Genomic DNA, 20,970 nt, shown 5'->3' on the forward strand with positions numbered 1-20,970 from the left:
TCCATGTCAAGATATAAGGATATGCAACACAAACAAACAGTACTTGGAGTAGGATCACAAGGGCCTATAACTCACATGTTACTTTGCTACTTTCCTCACTGAGTCCAAGCTCACACTTCTCTCGGCACAAAAGGCCAATAAATTGAGAGACGAGGTGTTGGGGCAGGAATAGCAACTTTATTAGGAAAGCCAGCGGACAGAGAAGAGGGTGGACTTGTGTCCCAAAGAACCATCTTGTCCAAGTTAGAATTCAGGCTTCCTTTTTATACTCAGAGGGGAGGGAGTAAAGTCAAACATTTCCTGCTTCCCGACAGCCTCCAGAAGGGATATGTTAATTTCTTCCTTCCTGCAATCATTCATAGGTTTGCATGGTCAGGATGTTTCCTGTAGCTAAACAAAGGCATTTCAGCTTAATGCTCATTACCTGGGAGGCAGGGGTCCCAGATATGGGTCATTATGTGTAATTTAAGCTTATAGGCAACATCCCTTTGATGATTAACTTGTAATAGAATACAAAGGTTCTTCCCTGTTACACTTTCAGGCCTTTATTTAGGTTACTCCTCTAACTAGAACACTTTCTCTCTCCATGTCCAGGCCCATCTGTTGGAACCTTGTTTGTTTTTCAAAGCCAAACCAGTTCAAAATCTACTTCCTCTAAGAAATTTTTCCAGATTCATTCACTCCTCTGAAATGTGGTGTCTGTCTTCTATGGGGAGTTCGAAATAGAACAAGTTGTGGTCAGGAAGAAAAGTTAGAAGCTGACACATTTCCTTTGCTTTCTATCAGCAAGTCATACTGCTGCTCCCGCCTCAGGGTCTAACTGTTCCCTCTCCTGGAATGTGTGTACTTGAGCTCAGGAATCAGAGATCAGAGGTCAACAAACATAGCCCACATTCTATATTTGTACAGCCTCTGAGCTAAGAATGTTTTTTACATTTTAAAAGGGTTAGAAAAAAATCAAAAGAAAAATAATGTTTTGTGACACATGAAAAGTACATGAAATGCAAATTTCACTGTCCATAGATAAGGGATTGGTGGAACACAGCCTCACCCATTCATTTATATTGTCTATGGCTGCTTTCTTGCCCCAAGGGCAAAGCTGAAATAGTTGCAACAGAAACTGTGTGGCCTGCAAAGCCAAAAACCATGTCCGGCCCCTTACAGAAAAAGTTTGCCAACTCCTGCTCTAGGTAACCTCATGTTTCATGCTTTCACTTTATTTAAGTCTCTGCTCAGATCTCACCTTATCAGAGAGGTCTTCCTGGACCACCCTACCTAAATGAAACAGATGCCTCCCGACCTGTTCTGCATCCTTAAGATGCTTTGTTTTTCTTTGTAGCCCTTATCTTTTGTAGATGTTATGTATTTTTAAATTATGGGTCTCTCCTCATCAGAATCCAGCTTCATGAGATCAGAGTCTTTATTTTGGTTCATTACTACATGCCCAGAATGCTCTTAATTAACATTTAAATGAATGAATAAATATTCTCTAATAAGAATCCCTCCTAAGACATTTCCTGGTAGTTAAATTATTTTACTTTTATATCTGGAGGGACATGGGGTCATGTGTAACTAAGTGTAGTCTCTAGACTAAGTGATAGTAAAGAGGAAACTGGAGATATTGTTTGCCTTAAAAATAATGAACATACATTTTAGAATTTTTTTTAATTACAAGAACTGGAGGCAAAGCTTTCAGACATGGAGGCCATTTATCAAAACAACTCCTCTAGTTTGTAATAAGAACGTCCAGAGTTGCTGACTGGAATTCTAGAAATTAATTTTGACCACTTGTTTTTTTAAAGAGGTTTTAGAGACTACTTTGTCCCATTCTGTTTCTATTTCAAAATTCTTCCACATTTTAATCCAATTTGACAGATGTAGAATGTAGGCAAAAAAAAAATGGGTTTCAAGACATAATTGCTGTTTGCTTTAGGGTAAGGAATTTTCTGGAGAAGTAGCCAGCATCACTCAAGAGCCTCAAGTGATCTTCCCATGCCCTCCCAATTAGAAGTCAGAACAGTGTTTGTAAAGGAATAACTCATCTGCCTTTTCCTCCTTTTGTAAAGGCGTGGTGTCTTCTGTCGTTTTTTGGGGTTTTTTTTTGGCTGCATTGGGTTTTCACTGCTGCGCGGGCTTTTCTCTAGTTGCGGCGAGCGGGCGCTGCTCTTTGTTGTGGTGAACAGGCTTCTCAGTGCAGTGGTTTCTCTTGTTGTGGAGCACAGGCTCTAGGCACTCGGGCTCAGTAGTTGTGACTCGTGGGCTCTAGAGCGCAGGCTCAGTAGTTGTGGCGCACGGGCTCAGTTGCTCCGCGGCATGCGGGATCTTCCCAGACCAGGGCTCGAACCTGTGTCCCCTGCATTGGCAGGTGGATTGTTAACCATGGTGCCACCAGGGAAGCCCCTGTAGCTTGTCTTTTAAACAGATTGCCTCATGTTTACCTTGTGCTGGGTGAAGACAGCATGTTCACTAGGAATATGCCCTCTTCCCTTCCCCACTCAAATAAATAGAAGTATAGGAAAACAAACAAAAAATAAATAAATAGATAGAAGTATCCACATGAAAGGACAAGTTTTATCATTACATTAGGGAAATTTATACAAATGACTTCTATCTGGAAAATCTGAATTGTGAGATTACAAACTTAGGGTGGTTCTCTCATGAAGACTGTCACTGTCACTTTGGGGAGAATTATGACTTTTGTATTAAATTCTGGAAGTCTTTTCTTGGATATCATAGTCTAACTCCCAGAAAGTACAAGCAACTTGGCTGTGGTCACACAGTTAGATTAGGACCCGGATGTCCTGCCTCCATCTCTGAGGGCTCTTTCCTCTTCCCTGCATCCTTCAATACTTTCCAAAAACACTTTCCTGCATTTTCCTCCTTTAAACCTACATGACGATGCAGGCAGGGTTTCCTTTGTTTATTATTAGTCTAGTTGTTGATTAAAAATGGAGAGAGACATTTCAATGCAATTCTTTTTTTTTTTTTTAAGGCATTTCTGGTCTCTGCTTAGTGGAATGTGAAAAGTTTACTACAGAAAATAAAAAGGAGTACATTCCTATATCAAGGAATAGTAGGACTTTTTGAGGTTCAGTGACTAGGGGAATAAAATGTGTGTGCTTGAAAGTACACTAAACAATTAGGTTCAGAAAATACTTTTCCAAATACTCTTTGGATCTAAAACAAGAAATCAGTTTGTCCTGGTACAGACACATCTGACAGAGCTAACGTTACTGGGCTTCAAGAAACTGCCCACGAGGACTTCCCTGGTGGTGCAGTGGTTAAGAATCCACCTGCTAATGCAGGGGACACAGGTTCGAGCCCTGGTCCAGGAAGATCCCACATGCCACAGAGCAACTAAGCCCATGCGCCACAACTACTGAGCCTGAGGTCTAGAGCCCATGAGCCACAACTACTGAAGCCTGTGCACCTAGAGCCCGTGCTCCACAACAAGAGAAGCCACCGCAATGAGAGAAACCCACACACCACAACAAAGAGTAGCCCCCGCTGGCCACAACTAGAGAAAGCCTGCGTGCAGCAACAAAGACCCAATGCAGCCAAAAAAATATAACTAAATGGATAAATAAATTTAAAAAAAGAAACTGCCCAGAGACAGGACTGAGAGCACGGAAACAAGACTGAAGATCTGTTGTGACAGCAACTGACCATTCAGAAGCTTTATAATCCGAAGAAAAATGAGCTTGAGAAGAAACATGGGATAGCAACAAATCATCACCCTACACGGTGAGCCCTCCGATTTCTATGAAAGATGAAAATTCTGTCATTTGAAAAGGCAGGAAAAAATAAACATTCTAGAAAAAAAAAAGAAGAAAAAAAAAAAATAAACATTCTAACAATGAAACTTCTTAAGATTTTCTTTTTGTGAGAAACTGAGAGGAAAGTAGCACCTAAGTTATTTTAAAAAGATCACAATTTCAGAAGTCCTGTGGCTTGGAACAAAAAAACCCTGGGTTTAAGTTTTTGCTTGAGTTAACACTTTGTAAAATGATTTCAAGTACATACTTTTATTTTTTTAAGACATACTTTTCAAAAGTAGGATGAATATGTATTGGGCTGCACCCCGCAGGCCTGCAAGGCCTGCACTTACCCAGCGTTAAGACTGAAGGAAGAGGGACTTCCCTGGTAGTTCAGTGGTTAGAACCCCACACTTACACTGCTGGGGGCCCGGGTTTAATCCCTGGTCGGGGAACTAAGATCCAGCAAGCCACGCCATAGTGGCCAAAAAAAAAAGACCAAAGAAAGAGTCCCAAGTAAGCAACAGAGACATCAATGGTTTAATGGATGGGGAGCTTACACGTCTGAAGCAAGTGGCACCCCTCTATGTGCCCAGTGGGCAGGACTCGGCGGCAGGCTTTACTCCCTGGGGAAGGGGAGATTCCCAGTTATAGGGGAATTGACATCAGATGGGCTCACTGGTTACCAGGGAAACCAGCAGATTGGCACGCCCCTCACGGCCCCTTCGATAAGAACAATCACCAGCTGGAGCCGGGGCAAGTAGGAAGGTCAGTTATATGAGTAGGTGTAGGTGAAGCGGGCCCTGGTCGGGCAGGGCGTGTACAGAGAGCAAGAGGACAGCCCTCTTGAGTGGCCTGACCACACGATATGCCGTTTCCTGCTGCTACCTAGAGCTGTTGTGATTAATTAAATTGAAAAACAAAATAAAATTAAACAGAGGCAGTACCTAGATCAAAATATCTCTGTGCTCTGAACAAAAGAAGAGACATTAAAATATTTACTGCATGAAAATGAAAAATGAGGTTGGAGTCTACCTATGCTCTAGTTTTGATATATCTGTTTTTCTTTTGCCAAGCTCAGTAGACATTTGTTGTTTTGGTGCGTATGTGTAGGTTGGATATCTGTTAAGGGGAGAGTGTATTGGATAGTTGTTGTTGTTGCTGTTGTTTTTACCCAGCTCTACTCTGTAGTAATTGTTCCCTGATTCTGCTTTGGGGAACCACCCCTTACTCCACACTCTGAGCCCACATGCTTCAGGTGAACCTGAATCCACTCTGACTCCTGGAAAGAAGTATGTGACCCAGGGTAAGCTGATCAGCAAGCCTATGTCTCCTGACAACAGTAACTGGTTCAGAGAAGAACACATGAATCAAATCAGACCAATCAGGGCATAAAAGATTCAGTTCCAAGAAATTGAGTTTATTGGTGGGTGACCTGGACCTATTTTTTCTCATTGGATGTGAATAAGAATAGAGCTACTCCTGTAATACATTCCGGGGGGGAATGCAAAATGTTACAACCTTATGGAGGAGAATTCAGCAATATCTAAAGAGACTGACAATAGAATGCAACTCAAAACCTGCGATATTTTTCCCCCTATAAAAGGTGTTATTGGAACAATTAGTGAAATCTGAGTTATTATATCAAGTTTAATATCTTGTTTTTTATCACTGTGTTTTCATAACTATACTGTGGTTGATAGTTTTGTTTTTAGATCCTACACACTGACGTATTGAGAGATAGTCATCACATCTGCAACTCATTGCCCATGGTTCCAAAAGATTACATTATACACATACACACGCAGATAGTATATGTATAAAGTAAGGGACAAGAAAAAGAATGATAAAACAAATGGGGTAAAAAGTTAACTAGGGAACCTGGTTAAGGGATGTGGTATAATGAGAAATACATTTGGTCTTTGTCATAGTTCCTGGCTCTGAGCTCCTAAAACCCTTGCCATTCCCTGAGTGATAGGAGGGTCTGATCATTCATAAGGAGCCCCTCTCGTGTACACCCGAGTTTATGCTAATGAGGTGACTTAGGGTGGGCCCCAAGATAACCTCTGGATGGAGCTGGTCGCCAGAAAGGCAAAGTGATTAGAGGGCTGGAAATTTCAGCCATACTCACCAACCTCTGGGAACGTGGGGAGGATGGAGATTAAGCTCTATAAAAACTCCTAAACAAGATTTGATCAGCTTCCTAGTTGCTGAAAGTTTCCACACACTGGGAGGTGGTGCACCCCAGTTCCACGGGGACAGAAACTCCTCTCCTCAGGACTCTTCCAGACCTTGCCCTATATACCTCTTCAACTGGCTGTAAATTTGTATTCTTTATAATAAACTGGTCAATGGAAATAAATATTTCTCTGAGCTCTGTGAGTCACTCTAGCAAGGTAATTGAACTTGAGGAAGGGGTTGTGAGAACCTCCAATTTATAGCCAGTTGGTCAGAAGCACAGGTGACAACCTGGAGTTTCTATTGGCATCTGAAAAGGCGAGGGTGGGGAGGAATGGGGCGCAGTCTTATAGGACCGAGCCCTTAACCTGTGGGATCCGGCGGTATCTCCAGGCAGTGTCAGAACTGAGTTAAATTATAGGACACCCAACTGGTGTTGCAGAATTGCTTAACGTGTGGAAAAAACTACCACACACTTGGTGTCAGAGGTGGAGTGTGTGAGTGGAAGAGTGAAGGACACACAAAGGAAGTGTGTTTTCCTTTACAGACGGGCACACAGAAATCCTTTATGCTATTCTTGTAACGCTTCTATAAATCTGTAATTATGTCAAAATAAAGTTTACTTGAGGAAGAGCAGGAGAGGGAGGAGGAAAAAGAAGAAGGTGGCTGTTGGCAGCCATTTAAAAGCACACTGGGAAAGGCGGTCTCAGAATGGAACAGACCCAGAAGCAGCAGAGCAAGAAGTGGATCGGGGTGACTTTATGGGAACCCTGTGTTAAGATTTAAATGAGTGAATCTGCTCTACCTCTGTCCTTTTCAGCTTGCATGAGTCAAATGATTCCTTTTCACAAGACTTGCTTGTGAAATATATAATTCACCAGATTCCAGAAGCTACTACATTTCTTTTGCTTTCTTTAATTCTTTTTTTTTTCAGTTGTTTGTTTTCTTCCCTAAATGAACACTGAAACTACACACCAGAGTTCTAAGAGGCTACACACTTTGCTGAAAAAAAAAAAAGAAGAAAAGGAGGACAAGGACAAAAATTACTTACTGAAACACAACCATCAAGAATTACATGGACAGGACTTCCCTGGTTGTCCAGCAGTTAAAACTCCACACTTCCACTGCAGGGGGCACAGGTTCAATCCCTGGTGCCCCTGGTTGGGGAAGTTCCACATGCCATGCAGTGCAGCTGAAAAAAAAAAAGAATTATATGGACAACTCAACAACAAAAAACAACCTGATTTTAAAATGAATAAAGGACTTGAAGAGGTATTTATCCAAAAAAGACATACAAGTGGCCAACAGGTATATGAAAAGATGCTCAACATCGCTAATGATTAGTGAAATGCACATAAAACCACAATGAGGTATCACCTCACACCTATTAGGATGGCTACTATTAAAACGACAACAACAACAGAAAATAACAAGTGCTGGTGAGCATGCAGAGAAATTGGAATTCTTGTGCACTGGTGGTGAGAATGTAAAATGGTGCAGCCACTGTGGAAAATAGTATGGCAGTTCCTCAAAAAATTAAACATAGAATTACCGTATGATCCAGTATATACCCAAAATAAATGAACCAGCATCTCAAAGAGATATTTATACATTCATGGTCACAGAAGCATTATTTACAATAGCCAAAAGATGAAAGTAACCCAAGTGTCCATTGATGGATGAATGGAAAAAGAAAATGTGGTATATACATACAATGAAATATTATTCAGCCTTAAAAAGGAAGGAAATTTTGGGGCTTCCCTGGTGGCGCAGTGGTTAAGAATCTGCCTGCCAATGCAGGGGACACAGGTTCGAGCCCTGGTCCGGGAAGATGCCACATGCCGCAGAGCAACTAAGCCTGTGCACCACAACTACTGAGCCTGCGCTCTAGAGCCCGCGTGCTACAACTGCTGAAGCCTGTGTGCCTAGAGCCCGTGCTCCGCAACAAGAGAAGCCACCGCAATGAGAAGCCCACGCACCGCAATGAAGAGCAGCCCCCGCTCGCTGCAACTAGAGAAAGTCCACACGCAGCAACAAAGACCCAACACAGCCCAAAATAAGTAACTAAATACATAAAAATTAAGAAAAAAAAAAAGAGGAAATTCTGACACCTGCTACAACATGGATGAACCTTGAGGACATTATGCTGAGTGAAATAAACCCATCACAAAAGGACAAACACTGTGTGATTCCACTTACATGAGGTTCCTAGAGGAGTCTAATTCACAGAAAGAGAAATACAGAAAGTTAAATGGTGGGTGCCAGGGGCTGGAGGGGAGGGGAGAATGGGGAGTTAGTGTTTAATAGGTACAGGTTTCAGTTTTGCATGATGAAAAGTGTTCTAAGGATTGATGGTAGTAATGGTAGTACAACAAAGTCAGTAAACTTTTTTTTTTAAAATAAATTTATTTATTTTTGGCTGAGTTGGGTCTTCGTTGCTGTGTGTGGGCTTTCTCTAGTTGCGGCAAGCAGGGGCTACTCTTTGTTGTGGTGTGTGGGCTTCTCATTGTAGCGGCTTCTCTTGTTGCAGAGCACGGGCTCTAGGAGCGCAGGCTTCAGTAGTTGTGGCACACGGGCTCAGTAGCTGTGGCTCGCAGGCTCTAGAGCGCAGGCTCAGTAGTTTTGGTGCACGGGCTTAGTTGCTCCACGGCAGGTGGGATTTTCCCAGACCAGGGATTGAACCCATCTCCCCTGCATTGGCAGGCGGATTCTTAACCACTGCGCCACCAGGGAAGTCCCAAAGTCAGTAAACTTAATGACACTGAACTGTACATCTAAAAATGGTTAAGGTGGTAAACGTCATATCATGTGTATCTCACCATTTAAAAAAAAATAGTTACAAGGACAAAGAACTTGCTGCCAGACAGACTGAACAACTTACATAGTTTGGCCAGAGAACAGCTCGAGTAAAAAAATAGATCACCCAAAGGAAGTAAATATTTATAAATCCTGAGGAAAAATAAAATTTATTGTAAAACTCTAAGGTAAATTTATGTAGAAAATGTAGCAGAGGGATTCCCTGGTGGTGCAGTGATTGAGAGTCTGCCTGCCGATGCAGGGAACGCGGGTTCATGCCCTGGTCCGGGAGGATCCCACATGCCGCAGAGCAGCTGGGCCCGTGAGCCATGGCCGCTGAGCCTGTGCGTCTGGAGCCTGTGCTCCGCAGCGGGAAAGGCCGCGACGGTGAGATGCCCACGCAAAAACAAAAACCAAACAAACAAAAACCCCAGAAAATGTAGAAGAAAATCAGGAAAACAAAGTATTGTGGTGGGGAGGGGAGGGAAAGCATAAATTAGGAGTTTGGGATTAACATATACACACGACTATTTATAAAATAAACAACAAGGACCTACTGTACAGCACAGGGAACTATACTCAGTATTTTGTAATAACCTGTAAGGGAAAAGAATCTGAAATGGAATATATATATATATATATATATCTGAATCAGCTGTACACCTGAAACTAACACAGCACTGTAAATCAACTATACTTCAATAAAAACAAAAACAAAACAAAAAGGAGTATTACTAAATATGCATCACTAGACATGGGCCCTCTCTGCTATTCTAGAAATTCTAAGATTACCTTCCCCTGATATACTCTTGCAACCTTCTCACTGATGCCTTAAATTTCAGTCTTGGAGGTTTATAACTTTGGCTTAAAGCCTTTCCCTCTGGCCTAAGCATGATCCTAAGTTCAGAACTACAGTACAAAAGCCTAGTCAACATTTTCCACCAGTTCTTCAAACCAACATATCCAAAAGTATTACCTTATTCTCCTCAGAATTCGCTCCTTCAGACCTTACCAGTTCTGCCAGTCGCTCCCCTATTCCCTCCAAATCCCACAGTAATTTTCCCTCCTCCACCTCCCTTGCCCTAACAGGCACTTGGCAGTCTGGTGCTGGCGTGTCCCTTCCCTGCCATTTCCATCTCTTCTGCTCATCCCCATTGTCACTGCCCTTTGTCTCATCATTCCTAGATTGCTGTAACAGAATCCAAATGGGCTCAGCCTCTGCCTGTCCCGTAGTAGGAAGACTAAACACAGTCTACAGCAGCAGGAAAGCAGGACAGAAGGAAGAAAGGAAGAGAGGGAGGAAAACAATACTGGAAATTTTTCAATAACTTGAAAATAAAATCAAAGGATGCATCATGAGAAAAATATAAAATCTACCTTGCTTAACAAATTCCATTCCTCAAACACAATCCTTATACACATATATTTCACACTTTTCCCCCAAATTTTCAGAAGATAGTCATGGATATTTCCTAGTAGTCTAGTCAGACGCTAGTCTATGAATCACTGTAATTAAAGAAAGCCTGTAAGAATCAATCTGAATGTAGTAACATAATGTATTGAACCTGAGATATTTTTTATCAAAAAATGTTCTCCAAGAATTACCAGCCTTTTAGAGGCCAGGGTGTCTTAAGAGGTTATAATACAAAGATTATTGTTTAATAATAATTTTACAGGTTCTGATTTAAATGTGCTCTCTGTATCACTGGATCCTTAGGTAAAACTTGAGGGAAAGGGAGTCTCAGCTCAGTATAAGAAAGACATCAACAACAATAGTGTCAGGAGTTTCCTGGTGGCCTAGTGGTTAGGATTCTGGGCTTTCACTGCCATGACCCAGGTTCAATCCCTGGTCAGGGAACTGAGATCCTGCAAGCCGTGTGGTGTGGCCAAAAAATAAAATAAAATACAAAAAAAAAAAACCCAAAACCCAAAACAACAACAATAGTGTCTACAACAGAATGGGCAGAATCAGAGGAAAGTAAGCTGGGGGGTGGGGGGCGGGGGTTGAGTATTTGTTAGGAAATTGTAGGACCGACTTAAACATGCATTAGTGGAGAAAACTAAAGGAACTCCTTGATCAATGGTTTCTCAAACTAGTCAGTCATCAGAAACACTTGAAGAGCATGTTACAGTTCAGATTCCTTGGCCTCACTCATAGAAATTCTAATTTAGCAGGTTTGAGATGGAGCCCTGGCACATATATTTTTACAGAAATCCTCAGAAGACTCTAACACAAAGCCAGCTTTGGGATCCACTACCCTATGTTGGTTTCTCAAACTGGAGAAACCATGATCTACCCCAAGTATGTCCATAGATTGCATCCCTCATCCTGGGATCCACAGACCTCATTTTAAGAAATATTGCACCTAATCACCCTGCATTTGTGATGTTATTTTGGCAGAATTATTTTATTCAGTTATAGAGCTAAACGTGTATGTTTTCCAGCCTAACACTCTTAGCTTTATTCTGTACAGCTGTATATATAGCTGGCCAAGCTGTGTGGCATGTGGGATCTCAGGTCTGTGACCAGATATTGAACCTGTGCCCCCTGCAGTGGAAGCATAGAGCCTTAACCACTGGACTGCCAGGGAAGTCCCAACACAGCTATATTCTTTATAGTGAACATATTCACTATATTTGTAACCCAAGCTCATAGTTGGAGAAACCAGTTTGAGAAACATTGTATTAGAAATTGTCTAAAGACCCTGAGATTTAACAATGCAGTAACTGGAGTTTCTGATTTGGGCTCAATTAATTCCTAAAGAAAGTTCTTAGGGGGAAAAAAAAAATGAGGACTGTGCGTGGGAGTACAGGTGGGGGGCAGGGAAGGGAGCAGGTAGCATATTAGTCCTTGAGGACAGAATCTGTGGCCTTTAAAAGCCCTTTCAGGGGCTTCCCTGGTGGCGCAGTGGTTGAGAGTCCATCTGCCGATGCAGGGGACACGGGTTCGTGCCCCGGTCCGGGAAGATCCCACACGCCGCGGAGCGGCTGGGACCGTGAGCCATGGCCGCTGAGCCTGCGCGTCCGGAGCCTGTGCTCCGCAACGGGAGAGGCCACAACAGTGAGAGGCCCGCGTACCGCAAAAAAAAAAAAAAGCCCTTTCACCAGGGCCTGGAGCAGGTCTGGCATAATAGGCAGTCAACAGATACTTAGGAAGGAAGGGAGGGAGGGAGATTATGTTTGTCATAACCAGATCATTTGCCTGTATTTGTGGCTTAGCAAGCCATATAAAAAAACCTACAAAAAGTCATTTTTGAGATAATCAAGGACATTTGAATAGGGTTTGAGTATTACATGTTATTAATTTATTGAAAATCTTATTAATATTAGTTTATTTTTTTTAGATGCTACTAATTTACTATGACTTTTGCTAGGTGCAATCATGGCACAGTGATTTATTAGCGATGTAAAAGGTCCTTTCCAAAAAAAAAAAAAAAAGGTCCTTTCCAGTGAGAGATGTATACTGAAGAATTTATGAGTGAAATTTCAGGATGTCTCAAGCAATAGATGAAACAAAATTCACAAATCGTTGCTAATTGCTGAAGATGAGTGGTTTGTATTCAGGGGTTTGTTACAGCACACATTGTGCTAGTCTTTCTGTGTCCCTGTATGTAACAAAAGGTAAACATCCTCTTTCCTGAGAGAAACCGGTCTTCTTGTGCTAAGGCATGCATATGTAATGAATTAACTTTGCTCCTACGTAACCAGATCAAAGCATTTCTGCGTGGTCCCTGTGGTTCCTCCTCAAAGACTGAGAACATTTTAGAGAGAAGTAAAACCCGTAATCCAGAGGGAGTGCCCCGTTAGGAAGCAGGAAGGCACAGTCAGGGCTTACCTAATCTTTCTTTGCCTCAGCTCATGCACATGTGAAATGGGGATAATAATACCCACCTTATAAGTGGTTGAGATGAACTGCCTGCCCTTCTTGTTGTCCTGGACAATTGACTGTGCACTGTCTGAACATGGTGGCTTCTGCCCAAGGCCAAAACAGGGGAAGAGGGAAGAGGAAGCATCGGAAGCAATGGTTGTGGGCACACGCCTCTGGACACAGCCCACAAGGACCTGCTTTCCTATCCTGACCCCATGACCCTTAAGCTGTGTGATTTAGGGCAATGACTTAACCTCTCTTAACATCAACTGCTTCTCCCGTGAAACAGAGATGGTATTACCCAACATGCTGTTGGGAAGACTGAAGCATTGTAGGTAATGGGTCTGGTGGTCTGCATGGTATACAGCAGATGCTCCATAAGTTAGTGACATAGGCAGGAAAAGCCTCTCATGGCTGCTCTCCCACCATGGCCATTCAGACCTCACAGGATTCTTTGCAGCTTGGATTTTAGATGCTGATAACTGGTTTCTGTAAGGTGAGGTCAGGGCAGAGAAGACCCAGGGAAGGGTTGGTAGGCTGTTCAAAAGTCACCCTCCATAAGGGCTGATGGTGGGGTTTTAGGTGAGGGAGGTGAGAAGGAGAATGCTTGCAAGAGAGGCAAGGGGAATCCCTGGAGCAAATAGTGAGGGAAAGGAGGGTATGCTCCAAGGAACACACGGAGAACTGGCGTTACCTGTGAATATGAACATCTCCTATAAACGAGAAGAAAGTTAGATAGTGCTTATTATATGCCGGTGATTATTCAAGGTGCTTTATGTATGTTAATTCACGCAAAACTCTCAGCAACCTTTGAGGTATGTACTATTATCATCTCCATTTTACATGTGCGTGAACTGAGACAAAGAGCAGTTAAGTAACTTGCTTAAGGTCCCCCAGCTGGTAAGTGGTGGGGCTGGGTCACACCAGGTAGGCTTATTTTCATGTCCTTCCACCAAACCATGAAACTGTGATTGTGCGCCCCTGTGTTAGGATGTCACAAAAAGTCAGGGTTACCACATCTTGGTTGATCTTTCTTCCCCTGAAAATTGGGTCACCCTAACAGTCCCTGGTTTACTCAACCAGGGCACTTTCAGTATCCAGCACCTTTTTTCTTTTTTTTCCTCTTGGCTTGTCCATTGTCTGTTCTCAGATGGGATGTCCTCGCCATTCCCGTAGAGCAGTCAGGGTTCAATTAGAGGAAAAAACACCACCACTAGGAGTGATATATAACATTATAAGCACTAAATAATTTTGTGAGCTAAACAGCCTATGTATTGGGGTCTGAAGTCTCCAGGGCAGGTATTCTAGAAGTGAAGATGAAGATGGATATGAAGTGGGAGAGATCAAGGACAAACTGGAACACACAAGCATGAAGCTGGGACCAAAGGACAGACTGGAACTCACATATGTCTTTCAAAAAGCCTCCAAGTTCAAGGGAGTGGGTGTCCTACAGGAAAAGCCAGAGCCCTCCACTGTGGAATTAACCACACACCTCGCTCGGGAGTCAGAAGCTGAAGGAGGCTCCCACAGGGGAAGGGATTGGAGGGGCAGTGAGCTCAGTGGCTGCCCACACCAACGAGTTGAGACAGGAGCTTGGGCTGCGACGGTGCCTCACACCCCAAAGCAGTCTCCGGAGAAGGAATATGGCTACTGTTTCACTTCTGCCCTCCAAATTCCACCCCAGAATGTCTCTTGCGGCCCATGCCAACCTGAAACTGTGCAGGGAAGGGAATTTGGGGAAGCATAGTTCCAGTTTAACTAAATTGCTATAATGAGGGTCACGCTACTTTTGCCGGGGAAGCCCCATCATTCTTTCTCTGGCTGTCAAGCTGAGGGGAATAAAAATACCTCCTGCCCAGGCAATTTCCTCTTTCTAACATTTACTTTATGTTTTGTTTTAGAGCAAAAGAGGAGTTATTCCCTGCTACCAGCCTCTGCTCTGAACCCCTGGGTGTGTCATCTGCTTCTCTTCAGAACCACCGACACCCTCTGCCCTTGGGCCTCTTCTCTCCAAAAGTAGGTTGTTATCCTAATCAAAACAGTCACCAGTGGTTTGATGAGTTTGGGAAATGAAGCTAATTTTTTTAGGGTCTTAATTATATAATTGCTATGTTCCAAAAAAGAAAAAATATATATATATTTAAGTCTCGGAAAGTGTCTTTTGAATATGCCATAATTATATGAGGTAACATAAACGACAGTGTAATATGATCTACCATACTGATCTCCAGGGTAGGTGTAGGCACAGAGTTGCTTTTATTTAAATATACTAACAATTAGAGGTAGCATAGCCTAGGTGAGTGGTTGTCACACTTTGGCCTGTGGCAGAATCCTCTGGAGGGCTGGTTAAAAGTCTGCTGGTTCCCATCGCCAGAATTTCTGGTTCAAAAGGTCTGGGGTTGGCTTCCCTGGTGGCCCAGTGGTTAAGAATCCATCTGCTAATGCAGGGGACACGGGTTCGAGCCCTGGTCCGGGAAGATCCCACATGCCGCGGACCAACTAAACCCGTGGGCCACAACTACTGGGCCTGCGCTCTAGAGCCCACGAGCCACAACTACTGAGCCTGTATGCCACAACTACTGAAGCCCACGCACCTAGAGCCCGTGCTCTGCAACAAGAGAAGCCACTGCAATGAGAAGCCCTCGCACTGCAACAAAGAGTAGCCCCCGCTCACTGCAGCTAGAGAAAGCCCGTGTGCAGCAACAAAGACTCAATGTGGCCAAAAAAAAAAAAAAAAAAAGGTCTGGGGTAGGGCCCAGGAACTTGCAGTTCTATTGAGTTTCCAGGTAATGATGGTGCTGCTGGTCTAGGGGCCACACTTTGAGAACCACTGGTCTTGTGGTTAAGATCACAGGCTTCTAGGCCAGACATCATGGGTTGGACTCCCAATTCACCATCTGTTTGCTGTGTGACCTTGAGCAAATTACTCAATATCTCCATGCCTCAGTTTCTTTATATGTGAAATGAGGATAATAATGACACTTACCTTTGGGGGTTATTGTGAGGTTTAAATAAATTAATCCACATAACGTATGGATACTTTATTTTTTTATTTTTTAATTTATTTATTTTTGGGTGTGTTGGGTCTTCATTGCTGTGTGCGGGCTTTCTCTAGTTGCGGCGAGTGGGGGCCACTCTTTGTTGCAGTGTGTGGACTTATTGCAGTGGCTTCTCTTGTTGCGGAGCACAGGCTCTAGGCAAGTGGGCTTCAGCAGTTGTGACATACGGGCTCAGTAGTTGTGGCTCGCTGGCTCTAGAGCGCAGGCTCAGTAGTTGCGGCATGCAGGCTTAGTTGCTCCACGGCGTGGGATCTTCCCGGACCAGGGCTCGAACTCGTGTCCCCTGCATTGGCAGGCAGATTCTTAACCACTGTGCCACCAGGGAAGTGTGTATGGATACTTTATGCATCTATAAAATACTTTTATCCACATAAAATATGGATACGGCACACGGTAAATATCAAATATTTGCCATTATTTTAATTCAGAATGTTTTATGAGTCAGTGATTACATAGCAAATGCATATTATAAAATATTCCAGATCCACATATCTTTTACACTCACAAAGGCTGAGTCTAGAAAAAATGGAGGTTTTAAATTTAATTTCTAAGTAATCGGTTGTGGAGTTCCCTGGCAGTCCAGTGGTTAAGACTCCGTGCTGCCAATGCAGGGGGCTCGGGCTCGATCCCTGGTCAGGGGAACTAAGATCCCACGTGCCACTGGGCCAAAAGATTTAAAAAAAAAAAGAAAAAGTAATCAGTTGTGAAATTGTTATGTCTCTTCCTACTTGTCCCTTAGTATTTCTCTAATGATCACGGAGCTTGGAAATACCCAGCAAATGCATTAGGAAAAAAGAGAAATATAGCAAATGCCAGTTCTTTTACAAAACATTATCATTTAAGGGAAAAGGTAGCATTATGGCAAAGTTTGAGTTCAATTTCCTAGTTGACCACAAGGTGGCAGCACCACACGGGATTTTGCAGAAGAGTGTATTGCTCAAAGTCGCCTCCCGCATACCCCCTGCACGAGGCTGCCCTCTTGGACTCTGAACTCCACTTCCTGGATCTCGGTCCCTTTCTTATCCTTGTTTAGGCTTTAGACCATCCGTGGACCGAGCCCCATTCCTGTTGGGGACTCGAGGGTCAATTCACGGATTAGAAAAACAGGGTTTCACTGCAAGACTAACCTGATTTGTAATTCGGAACAGCTCCCTGTGCGACTCTGAGCCTCAGTTCCCCCGGTGTAAACTAAGACAGTGGAATAGGGGCTCTCCGCGGTCATCAGCCCCGGGTTCCAAGTTCCGAATCAGGTTTGTAGGAGGTGTCCACAGCAGGCAAGTGGGTTCACAGTCCCCGGTGATTTCTGGCTGCAGGAATTCAGGACCCGCCACTGTGTGCCAGAGACCAGCACGACGCCCTCCGGAGCATCCTGTTTAGGGCCTAAGAAATGTAAAACGTTGTGTGCTATATTAAAGCAAACCAGGATGTATCAGGAGATTCCGTGGAAAGTCGTGTCAATTTTTAACGTAAAACGGATTACTTCAATGAGATTACATGCCTCAGAAGACTTTTTCAGGGACCACCTGTCCACTCTCTTCTGCCTTTAGGGTTACCTCGGTGAAGCCTGTCGCTTTGAGCAAGTGTTTTTGTTCAATTGACGCCTAAAGGGTTTTGTTGAACTGAAACTTCTTTTGGAGAAGGATGCTCTGGCGCCCTCTGGTGACTTATCCCAAGTAATGCGTCACTCGCCTTAAAACGCCTTGCTTTCAACTTCTTACACCAAATAATCCAGTTTTTGCCTTCTGAGTCCTATGTTAGCCTGCTTCTGGATTATTACTTTTACTGCTAACTCTATGAGCCACACCCCCGCCAAGTATGGTTATGAGATTCCGTGCTGGAAATATAGACTCCAGGCGAGCTTAGAGTGGAAGCACGAATAAACTAACGTGGCAGGAGTGCCAAGTCTTTGACGTTGGATCATTTCATAGGAAAAGAACATGCCTTAGGAGAGATGGTTGTCAGTCCCAGCGGGGAGAGGGAGTGTCTGTGACGAGCCTCATATTTTCTGTGCTTACGGTCCAGGTAGCTGGCTCTCTGGAATCCCCCTGCCCTTTCCTCTACCTCCCATCTCCTTGGCTCATGTGGTATGGCTTGGTGGCCACCCAGTTCCTCGCAGGCTGGCCCCTCTTGGGACTCTGACTCTATCCTAGTGCTCCTGGCTAGTGAGGGGCCAGATCCTGATCCTTGTGCCTGGAAATGTTGCTAGAAATACCGTATTTCTCCAGGGACCAACTGCATCAGGATCTCCTGGGATGCTGCTTACATCCAGACTCCTTGGGTCCAGCCCTGGACTTGCTGCATTAGAATCTCTGAAAGTAGAGATGAGAATTATGCATTTTAAACAAGATCCCTGGGTGATTGTTAGGGAAGCCAGGATTTAGAAATTGATTCATAGACGTGTGACTTCACAGACATGATGATGATCACGATACCCTCTGTCCACATAACAAGTGTCTGCGTTTCTGCTACCACATCCCCACCCCACCGCCAATATGACTGTGCACCTTCTTAGATCTGAGCATCAGCCAGGGTGCACAAGCATGAACCTCCTGGCTTCTGTCCCAGGAAGCACATCATAGAGTAAGTTTTCTATCTCTTTCCTGAACCCCTTTTTTCATCAATCAGGTTAGTGTTTCTGACCAAGACTCTTTGCTGAGCAAACTTAAATTATACCCCTAACATTAAAATGTCAAGGATTAAGAAGTCGATCCTCTATGTGGTACATATATACAATGGAATACTACTCAGCCATAAAAAAGGAACAAAATAATGCCATTTGCAGCAACATGGTTGCAACTAGAGATTATCATACTAAGTGAAGTCAGAAAGAGAAAGGCAAATACCATATGATGTCACTTATATGTGTAATCTAAAATATGGCACAAATGAACCTATCTATGAAACAAAAACAGACTCTCAGACATAGAGAACAGACTTGTGGTTGCCGAGGGGGAGGGGGAGAGGGAGCAGGATGGACTGGGAATTTGGGGTTAGTAGGTGCAAACTATTACATTTAGAATGGATAAACAACAAGGTCCTACTGTATAGCACAGGGAACTCTATTCAATATCCTGTAATGAACCGTAATGGAAAAGAATATGGAAAAAATACATATATATTGTTATATATATATAACTGAATCACTTTGCTGTACAGCAGAAATTAACACAACATTGTAAATCAACTATACTTCAACAAAATAAAGTTTAAAATAAATAAAAATAAAAGCTACCTACCAAAACAGTTGTGTGGTATTTTGGTAGCTTTGCTGAGGCACCTTTTGTCTATCTGTGTCTGTCTGTCTTTCTGTCTATGGAGGGCATGGCATGCCATTGTGCACTTGACATTAACAGGAATAACATGAAATTGAGCACCTGCTGTTTCTGTTAGACAGAAACTATGAGGTTCCGGGGCCTGAAACCCATCCTAGGGTTCAGGGACTCAGTGGTGGGAAGGACAGTGAAGTCCAATTTGTTGGCCAGGGCAGGAATCCCATCCCCTCACGCTCACTGAAGGGACATTGTCTTAGATGCCGACTTCTGCAGCTGCCTGCCCTTGGACCTATTTTCAGGTATACTTTTCACCCGAGTACCCAAGTCCTTCCTCACCCAGCAAGGCTCAGAAAAGAGGTGGTGAGCAAAATAGCCTAGGAGGTCACTAACACTGGTCACTAGTGCTATGAGTGCGGACACTCATCTCAGACTCTGAGCAGTGCTGTCCAACGTGGTAGCACAAGCCACATGTGGTCATTGAGCACTTGAAATGCGGCTCATGCAGAATGTGCTGCAAGTGTGAAAACATACACCAGACTCTGGACACACAGCAAGAATATAAAATATCTCCTTGACAGTTATAGATAGACAGATAGACACATGGATAGATAGATAGATGGCATGCGGAAATGATAATATTCTGGATATATTGGGTTAAATAAAATGTATTATTAAAATTAATTTTACTTATTTGTCATTTTCAAATTTGGCTACAAGGCAATTTAAAATTATATAACGTGGCTCGGACGCTACTGGTCTGGGCCCATGGTATTTATCTGATGATTTCCACTGTTTCTAATCTTTTGGAACTTAACCACTTCCCTAACATGACCTTTCTGGTTTCTCCTAGTTCTTTCCCTCCTGGACAGCCCTATTCTATTGCCCATGGAGCTGTGTGACACATGCCAGCTCTTGCTAAAAAGTCCTGCTGGAGTGCCCCAAGTTGCCCACTCCATTGCTACATGACTCTAGCTGTTAGAAGATTCTTTCTTATACATCAACCAAAATAGGCTTCCCTGAGACAGCTTTCTATGAGAATAAATGAGCCATGGTTAATAACCTGATAGCAACACATTTATGCCATTTATTTAGTCGATTCCCTATTTAGTTTGTTTTCAGGTTTCTAAAATGTGTATTATGATAATCATCCTTATGTTTAAATTTTTATACACATATTAAGTAATTTGGATAAATTCTAATATAATCTTTTAAGCTTTTGACTCTGTTCTGTATTACATGAACAACATTGGGTATTATAATTTTTAAGATCTTTGTAATTCTTATAAAATGGTAATTTTGTTAAAAATTTTACATTAAAATGGTTTAAAATAAGTTTAAAATGGTAATTTACTGTTTTATTTTGCTTTAGTGTTAGTATATTTTAACTTTGTTTATTTAGAACTTAATTTCATCTCAAGCTCCCTTTCTGTTGATGGTAGAAATTAAACAGAATTCAAATGCTAGTTCCTATGTGCATGTTTTCTTCTAGAGGTGATCTATGCATTTTCTACACAAATGTACCATATAATACACATTTTTCTATGCCTTTCATTTTCATATTTATTCTGTTTTTAAAAAAGAAAATCCTAGGCTGGCTTTTTAAAAATATTTAGTTGGCTGCACCAGGTCTTAGTTGTGCATGAGGGATCTTCGTTGCCATGTGCAAGATCTTCAAGGGCCTGGGGATCCAGTTCCCCGACCAGGGATCAAACCCGGGGCCCCTGCGTTGGGACTGTAGAGTCTTAACCACTGGACCGCCAGGGAAGTCCCTAGGCTGACTTTGTAAAAAGTCCTCCTTCACAAATGTCACTGATTACCTTAGCCTTGTAATAAACACAGGAATCCACTTTAAGGAGCAATTTAGTTTTTTTTTTTTCATTTCACCCTTCTTTCCTTTATTTCTACTTGTCTTTTCTTCAGATGGAAGAGTATGCAGTCAGATCCTGAGTGTCCCGGAACCCCCAGTGGACAAGTTTGCTCACCCCTGCATCTTGTGAGCTGGAAACGGTGGGCATGAAGGCCCTGGGCCAGGCTGCAGAATC

At 43.0% G+C, this 20,970-nt stretch overlaps 1 long non-coding RNA gene across 1 annotated transcript in view; it reads right to left on the reverse strand.

Annotated features, from left to right (window-relative positions):
• The window catches only part of LOC111184491 (uncharacterized), a 75,013-nt gene that overhangs the window by 19,400 nt on the left and 34,643 nt on the right, over positions 1–20,970 (reverse strand). Inside the window, exons 5-7 of the long non-coding RNA XR_016394217.1 lie at positions 17,869–17,965; positions 16,784–17,036; positions 6,985–7,125 (exon numbers count right to left, since the gene is read on the reverse strand). This is a non-coding gene — a long non-coding RNA (uncharacterized LOC111184491). The remainder of the gene's footprint in view (positions 1–6,984; positions 7,126–16,783; positions 17,037–17,868; positions 17,966–20,970) is intronic.

This window comes from Delphinapterus leucas, chromosome 9, assembly GCF_059928025.1.
Source record: "Delphinapterus leucas isolate spDelLeu-1000000601 "Yukka" chromosome 9, BTC_Dleu_Yukka2, whole genome shotgun sequence".
NCBI classification, from domain to species: Eukaryota; Metazoa; Chordata; class Mammalia; order Artiodactyla; family Monodontidae; genus Delphinapterus; species Delphinapterus leucas.